Genomic DNA, 9,041 nt, shown 5'->3' with positions numbered 1-9,041 from the left:
CCTTATATTTTTCAGTGTGTATTTCCTGAGAATAAAGACACTGTTCTATTTAACCACAGGATCATTGTCATACCTAAAAAATTAACAATAACATCCAGTGCATATCAAATTTTTCTAACTTCCCCAATGCCTCTCTCTGTGGATTGAGTTACTCTGTGTACCTCATATAAGTGGAATTATATAGTATTTTTTTTTAAGATTTTATTTATTTATTTGACAGATAGAGATCACAAGTAGGGGGGGCGGAGCAGGCTCCCTGTTGAGCAGAGTCCAATGTGGGGCTGGATCCCAGGACCCTGAGATCATGACCCAAGCCGAAGGCAGAGGCTTAACCCACTGAGCCACCCAGGCGCCCCAGTATTTGTCTTTTTATGATTGTCTTATTATGATTTGTCTTTTTTTTTTAAAGATTTTTATTTATTTGACAGTCAGAGGTCACAAGTAGGCAGAGAGGCAGGCAGATAGAGAGGAAGAAGCAGGCTCTCTGCTGAGCAGAGAGCCCGATGTGGGGCTCGATCCCAGGAACCTGAGATCATGACCCGAGCTGAAGGTAGAGGCTTTAACCCACTGAGCCACCCAGGTGCCCCATGATTTGTCTTTTTATGACAGTCTTTTTATGATTTATTTCACTTAGCAAAATGAACCCAAGGTTTATCCATGTTGCAGAAGGGGAAATGTAAAATTTCCTTCCTTTTAAAGGCTGGTTAATAGTCCATTGTGCATCTGTACTACATTTTGTTTATCCATCAATTTGTTGATGAACACTCAGGTTGCTTCTATTTTTAGGCTATCCTGAATACTGCTGCTATAAAGAAATATCTCTGGACCCCAGTTTCAATTCTTTTGGAAATATGCCCAGAAGTGGAATTGCCAGATTATATGATAACTCTCTCTTTTTTTTAAAGATTTTATTTATTTATTTGAAAAAGAGAGGGAGAGACAGGGAGAGCACAGAAAGAGAGTGAGAGGGAGAACCCGACTCCCCCGCTGAGCAGGGATCCTGATATGGGACTTGATCCCAGCACCCTGTGATCAGGTTCTGACCTGAAGGCAGCCATTTAACCGACTGAGCCATCCAGGTGCCCTGGTTGTGGTTTTGATTTATATTTCTCTAATGATTAGAGATGTTAAGCATCTTTTCATGTGATCATTGGTCATTTGTAGATCTCTGGGGAAATGTCTATTCAAGTCCTTTAGCCATTTTTAATAGGGTTGTTTGTTTTCTGTTGTTGTTGAGTTGTAGGGGATCTTTACATATGCTGGATATTAACTCCTTATCAGATATATGATTTGCTAGTCTTTTCTTTCATTCCACGGGATTGCCCTTTCACTCTTGCTGATTGTGCCCTTTGACATAGCAGTGACCTTTTAAATTCAAAATAGCTTACCTTTATCTCAATTAAATTTCATGGCTTTTCAGGCATGTTTTCATCCTTGTCTAGAACACACTCCCTACTTTCCTTTGTCTGGATGACTCCTATGCATCCTCTTTTTAAAATTAAAAAATTTTTTTTTTTTATTATTTGACAGACAGAGATCACAAGTAGGCAGAGAGGCAGGCAGAGACAGAGGGGGAAGCAGGCTCCCCGCTGAGCAGAGAACCTGATTTGGGGCTCTATCCCAGCACCCTGGGATCATGGCCAGAGCTGAAGGCAGAGGCTTTAACCCACTGAGCCACCCAGGCGCCCCTCCTACGCATCCTCTTAAACTCCGCCGTCAACTTAACCACTCTTTTGGAGTCAGGAGCCCCTCCCCTATATTCTTATTTTCTGTATGTGCATTTTTGGCCTTTAGTGCAGGGCATGCTAATCCTCTGATGACCGTGAAGGCAGAGATCATCTCGTTAGTCCTGGTGTTCCCGGTGCCTATGACAGTGTTTGGCTCCCTGATGCCTATTGGACTAATGAAGAAATGTTAAATTGAGCCAAACATACTAAAGAGATCCAGAGGAGGTCCACCAAGAAGGAGGAGAGTGATGATGGTTATAAAGCATGTGTATAATTTTTTTTTAAGATTTAATTTATTTATTTGACAGGCAGAGATCACAACTAGGCAGAGAGGCAGGCGGAGAGAGAGGAAGGGAAGCAGGCTCCCTGCTGAGCAGAGAGTCCGATGTGGGGCTCAATCCCAGGACTCTGGGACCATGACCTGAGCTGAAGGCAGAGGTTCAGCCCACTGAGCCACCCAGGCACCCTGTATATAATGTTTTAATGTAGGCATGTTTTATCACATTCCTCCCCCACCCCAGCTTTGCTGAGGTACGACTGACAAATGCAAATTATATGGGGGCGCCTTGATGGCTCAGTTGGGTAAGCTTCTGCCTTCAGCTCAGGTCAGGGTCCCAGGGGTCCTGGGATTGAGCCCCATGTTCCCACTGAGTGGAGAGCCTACTTCTCCCTCTCCCTCTGCTCTCTTAAATAAATAAAAATCTTTTAAAAAATTGTATGTACTCAGGTCACACAACATGATTTTTTAAGATGTACAATGTGATGATTTAATACACATATGTATTGTGAAATTATTACCTCAGTCAGGTTAATGAACACATCTGTAGTTTGTGTGTGTGTGTGTGTGTGTGTGTGTGTGTGTGTGTGTGGTGAGAGCACTCAGGATCTACTCCCTTAGCAAATTTCAAGTACACGATACAGTGTTATTAACTATAATCCCTATGCTTGTACATTAGTTCCCCAGAACTTACTCATCTTAGCTCTGAAGGTTTCTACTCTGACCAGCATCACCCCATCTCCCCTCCCTCCCAGTGCCTGACAATTTCTGCTTTACCCTTTGGGTCTATGAACTTAACTTTTTTAGATTTCACGTGTAAGTGAGATCATACAGTGTCTTATCTTTCGGTGCCTGGCTTATCTCAGCATTATGTCCTCCGAGTTCATCCATGTGATTGCAAATGGCATGATTTCTTTCTCTTTTTTTATGGTTGAATACAACTATGATATGTTAAAAACTTTTTACATTTACTATTTGTTTAATTAAAATACCATTGACATACACCGTGATATTAGCTCTACGTGTAAAGCATAGCAATCTGATAGTTCTATCATTAAGCTCACCATGCAAAGCGTGGTTACCATCTGTCACCACAACATTATTGACTATATTTTCTAGGCCGTACTTTTCATCACCATGACTTCTCTATTTAATAACCAGACGTTTGTACCCTTTAATTCCCCTTCCCTATTTTGCCCATCCTCCACCCCCCCTCCCTCCTGGCAACTGCCAATTTTATCTTTGTATTTATGATTCTATTTCTGTTTTTCTTGTTTAGATTCTACATAAGAGTGAAATCTAAAAAATGGTATTTGTTTTTCTCTAGTTCACTTAACGTAACACCTTCAAGATCCATCCCTCTCATTGCAAATAGCAAGATCTCATTCTTTTGAATGGCTGAGTAATATTCCATTGTGTGTACAAACCACATCTTTATTACATAGATATTGACGGGCACTTGAGTTGTGTCCATTTCTCGACTTCTGCGAATAGTGCTGCGATGAACGTGGGAGTGCACATATCTCTTCAAGATTCTGCCTCTTGGGACATGTCCCTCTTGTTAGATGTCCTTCAGACTTCTCTGACAGCATGGAGTCAGAAGCTCTCAGGAGATCAGGGGCCCTGACTGCTCAGGGCAGTGCCGAGTTCCTGGGAGGAATGGGTGTTGGAAGGACATTGATGTCTGCACGTTCAGGATTTAATAAACCAGACGCATATCATGCTCGCCTTTCAGTGAACCCCGACCTTCCTTTCAAGTCCCTGGCCTCCGTGTTCATTAAAAAATTTGATCACCAGTGACCTGGGCCCCAGCGCAGCTGACACTGTCTTGGTCCTTTCATTTCTGCTCTGGCCCTGATGTGCTCCAGGGAGGCAAAACAGCCGGGGCTCAGTGGTGAGAAAATCACTTGCTGGAGAAATCTGTCTACAGCGAGGACTTCAGCATGGCACTAGGAGGTGAGAAAAGGATGGCTGGAAATAAGAGGTTTTGCCCTGCTGAGCAAGAAAATATTGTTTTCATGGGCCACCAGGAGGCAGGGGTTGGGGCAAGGATGAAATCCTGAATTCTCTTCTTTCCAAGGGAAGAAAAACAAGAGAGAATAGCATCTTCTCCAGCTGCAGCTAAAATCGCTTTACGGCCAGACTTTGGGTCAGGCATCCCCCTCTGGTCTCCCCTCATCCATTTAAATTCCGGATGTGAGACCTATCTCTAAACAATTTTTGAAAGGGTGATTTGAGTTATGTCCTTGACTGCTTCTTCTTTTTTTTTTTTTTTTTTCAAAATGTAATTTTGAGGTCTTAACTTTGAGGTCCCATTGTCTCTGTAATTCTTACTCTGAACCTTCACAGAAATACAGCCCTAGAGACTTGACATCATTTGACATTTTGCAGGCCTTGACATTGAGCAAGGACACGCGGTATGAGAGGGACTCTCGGACCAACAGGATGTGATTCTCCGAGGGCGGGGCTGAGACACACTGAATAATATATTCTTTCTGGCCTAGGTGACTTAGGGACAGCATTTGCGGTGGGACCAGCTGGACTCAGGAGCACAACCTCAGATCGAAAAACAGGTGTCTCTTTGACATGTGACCTAACACTTAAAAACAGCCTCGATAAATGTTGGTTGAGAACATATGCTGTGTCACGCACAGTGAGAGGCAGAACATTAACAACCCGGACTTGTAAAGCACTTCCTTTTCAAAGCCCTTCCAAGACATCTCATTTCCACAAGAGCTTTGTGAAGTGTGTATGGCAAGTATTATCATCACCATTTTATAGGCAAAGAATCAGGGAATCAAATGAATTGAGTCACCTGCCCATGGCCCTACATCTAATAAGGAGTGGAACACGTTTTCAGGCTCTAAATCCCATGTTCCTTCTCCTATTAAAAAATAACCCAGACTTGTGGCCAAAATTGTGAACTTGTAACAGATTATACCTGAGTAGGGAGGTCTGGGTGCTATAAGGTTGGCCTTGATGGATAGTTGTTGAAACCAGGTGTTGTTGGGCATATGAGAGTACATTATATTCTGTCATTGATGTGTATGTTGGAAATTTTCTTTCTTTCTTTCTTTCTTTTTTTTTAATTGTATTTATTTATTTGAGAGAAAGAACATGAGCATGAGTGCGGGTGGGTAGTTGCAGAGGGAGAGGGAGAAGCAGACTCGCCACTGAGCAGGGAGCCAATGTGGGGCTCGATCCCAGGACCCTGAGGTCATGATCTGCGCCAAAGGCAGACGATTGACTGAGCCACCCAGGCACCCCAAGGCACTACTATTTGAAATGTGTTTTTCTTCTCTTCGTCTTTTTTTTTTTTTTTTAAGATTTTATTTATTTATTTGACAGACAGAGATCACAAGTAGGCAGAGAGGCAGGTAGAGAGAGAGAGAGGAGGAAGCAGGCTCCCCGCTGAGCAAGGAGCCTGATGCAGGCTCGATCCCAGGGCCCTGAGATCTCAACCTGAGCGGAAGGCAGAAGCTTAACCCACTGAGCCATCCAGGTGCCCCTCGTTCTCATTGTCTTGCAAGAAACTCTGAATGTGGGACTGGAGACCTTCCCATCCCCCCTGTTGGAAAAATAGGGCTCGTAAAGAGAGACACTCTTGAGTTTGGTCAGGCCCGTCTATCCTCACCTCCCTTCCGGGACTCAAGCACTTAACTTTGTTTGTCGTCTCAGGAGGATGGATTGAGCACGGGGGTCACAGTTCTTTGTTTTCAGCTCCTGCAAGCGGAGCTTCTGCCAAAGAAGTGGGGAGGCCGCGAGAGTGGGCTGGGGAAGGGACAAAGGCCCTGGAAGGACATTTAGCTGCCAGATCTCTTCTCCGATTCACAGAAGACCAAACTTTGTCCCCTAACTGGACGTGCCAGGTTGAAGGACACCCCAGCCAGCCCCACTGGGATGCCTCCACCTCAAGTCCTGCCTGACTTCAGCCAAACCCGGCCCAGGCGAGGCCTCCCTGGTCTCTCACAGATCCTTCTCGCACCAGCGGTGGGGAAGACCCTCGGGCCGTTATCTGGTGTGATATCAAATATTTAGCTGGAGAACGTTCAGAGCTTCAGGGATGCGGGGCCTGTTTGGGTATCAGATTCTCTCCTGTCAGGTCAGGCAAACCCCCCCCGTTGACGAATGGCTGTGTTTCCTCAAGCATCGTTCCCAGCCGCGAGTTATCTCCCGCGCCCTTTAGCTTGCTGTCCAGCTGAGAGGCCCCAGGCCTGCAGAAGCTGTGCTCCTAATCCCCGTCTCAGGCTCGAGCTGCTGCAGTGGGCGACGGAAGGTTGTTTACAAAAGATGAAGGCTCAGGGCCTTGCACCTGGTTTCTGTCTGGCCCACGCTGACGGGGATGAAGGATCCTTCATTTATCTCAGCCTCTCTTCTCAGGCAGCTCCTGCTGTCATGGCAAAGCTCAGGCCTGAGGCCGCTTGAAACTAGCGTTTTCAGTCCTGATAAGCAGCTTGCTGAGGGGCTGCAGAGGCCACTTGTAGGCCTACATACCTCAGCGAAGACCCCCGCTCCAGGCTGGGAGCAGCAGGGCTGGGGCAGAGGCTGCGGAGGGTTTTCTGTGGCAGGTCAAGTGGCCTGGATTCCAGCTGTCTGGTGGGCGGGGCATCGCGCTCTTTCTCTATTTACAGATTTGGGAAACAGGTAGCCGCCCCCCACCCCCTGCCCCCTTAACCCGGCTGCCCTTTCTGCCTCCATGGGAGTAAGAGACAAAGGGCATCTACGAGGCAAAGATGCTTTATGAAGGACGGGGACAGACCAAGTAGTGAAAAGCCCACTGGGACAGACACAGCAATCCAGGAGGACAGACGTGGGCGTGGTGAGCGTGGAAGCCCCGCCCTCAAAGTCCCTGAAGATAATAACTAACGTTTATGGGGTGCTTTCCACGCGCCCCAGCCCTGTGCTAAGCACTTGATCTCATTTAATCTCAAGAAGTAAATACTCTTATTACCTCCGTGTAACATATGAGGAAATAGGGGTTTAGGGAGATTAAGTATACAGCCAGTAAGAAGAGCTGAGATTATGAACACAGTAGCTTGGCTCCAGGGCCCCAGGCCTTTAACGACCAGGCTGCAGTGGAGAGACACAGCGCAGGTGACCAAGTCTGGGGAACAGAGACCCGTGGCCGCTGATGTGTATTGAGGAAGGTGGGCGCCTGATTTTACCTGGTGACATCGTGGTCCTCAAACCTGGAGTGAGGAAGCCAATCCGGGTGCGGAGGTAGGAGAAGCAGATGGCAGAGGCCCCTCCATGAAGCTGCATTTGGAGAGGGGCAGGAGACCGTAGGCCCTGAGACTTCGGGGGGTTTTCTGGGGCAGATTTCCTTGAAAACAGCTGCTTCCTTTGGTGGACTTGGATAAATCTGCTTGCTGCCTCCCACCTTCCTGGAAAAAGTCAATCCTTTGAAAATGAATTCTAATAGTGGCTACAGAGGCATATTCTCTGGCTGGAGCAGGAAATTCATAAAATCAGGTGTTGGCATAGTGCACAGTCCCCTCCCTCCCAGGACAGATGTTTTGAGCCGTTTGGACAAGCCACCGCTCTCCCCTGCACCAAAGGAACATCAGGCCGGGCCAGGGCCTCAGTCGCAGGGAAGGCTGGTCCCACGCCCTGGGAAGTCTGTGTTCCATTTGATTCTACCACGGAGCTGCTGTGGGACATTCAGAAAGAGGCTTAGCAAACCCCGGGCCTCCTCTCCTGCAGCAGAGAAGTTTCTCCCATTCCCCCTCAGTAAAATGTGGCAAGGACAAGGACAAATGGGACCACTTAAGAAAAATGTCACCTACATTTCAGGCAAGGTGGCTTTGATAAAGGTAAGCCCATGCCTCTTCTCTCTCTACATCCTTCCGCTGAGGGCCTCTTCTTTGCCGGAGCAGCCAGGTCAGCCGTCGGAGGGGTAGACAGCATTGACAGAAGGCCTTCAAGTTTCCTTTCTGCAACTGCAGCTCCTCTCTGACCCCTTGAGGACAGACAATTGGAGACAAGGGGAGACTGGGGAGGGGGGAGGGGATGCACTGTTTCACACTCTTCCAACCTGACGCCGCCAGGGCGGGGATGGTGACAGGGCCTGGACTCTGCGCTCGCTCGAGGCAGCTAAGTCTTGTGGACAAGAGGCAGATAAACTGCGCCAGGCCTCTTAATGAAGCCAGCGCCGGCTTCAGATAAACTGTCGCCACTTACTCCTCCCTGCCCTCCCTTCTCTGAGAGAAGCTCGGGCTGGCATCAGCCTCGAGCTCAGAGCAGGAGCTGGGGCCCCAGAGCCTGTGCCCTTTGGGGAAGTTCTGGAGGGCATTTCCATGGGAACCTTGTTTGATTTACCTTTACTCCAACTGAACCCCACTCTCAGACCCAAAGAGAAACAGGAAACCAGCAACTATCTGAAAAATATAGGTAAAAACCACTGGGGGGAATGTTAACTTAAAAGAAACATATTCCCCAGTACCTTGAGTGAAACTGTATTTGTGGATCTGTTCTTCTTTTTCTTCTTTTATTTATTTGTTTATTTATTTATTTATTAAAGATTCCGTTTATTTATTTGACAGACAGAGATCACAAGCAGGCAGAGAGAGAAGAGGAAGCAGGCTCTCTGCTGAGCAGAGCCCTAAGCGAGGCTCGATTCCAGGACCCTGGGATCATGACCTGAGCCGAAGGCAGAGGCTTTAACCCACTGAACCATCCAGGCTTACCTTATTTATTTAAGGTAAGCTCTACCCCCATTGTGGGGCATGAGTTCAGAACCCCCAGATTGAGAGTTACATGCTCTACTGACTGAGCCAGCCAGGCCCCCCTGTAGATAGGACCTCTAAAGAGGTAATTTGGATAAACTGAGGACATTAGGGTGGGTCCTATTCCAATATGGCTAGTGTCCTTATATGAAGAGGAGCTCAGGACACAGACTCGCACTGGGAGAAGACCATGGGAAGAAGACACAAGGTGATGGCCATCCACAAGCCAAGAAGAGAGGCCCCAGAGGACACCAACCCCAAAGAAGCCTTAATCTTGGACTTCTAGCCTCCTGAGTTGTAAGAAAATAAATT

The sequence above is a fragment of the Mustela nigripes genome, chromosome 16, assembly GCF_022355385.1.
Source record: "Mustela nigripes isolate SB6536 chromosome 16, MUSNIG.SB6536, whole genome shotgun sequence".
NCBI classification, from domain to species: Eukaryota; Metazoa; Chordata; class Mammalia; order Carnivora; family Mustelidae; genus Mustela; species Mustela nigripes.
This window is presented reverse-complemented; position numbering follows the sequence as displayed.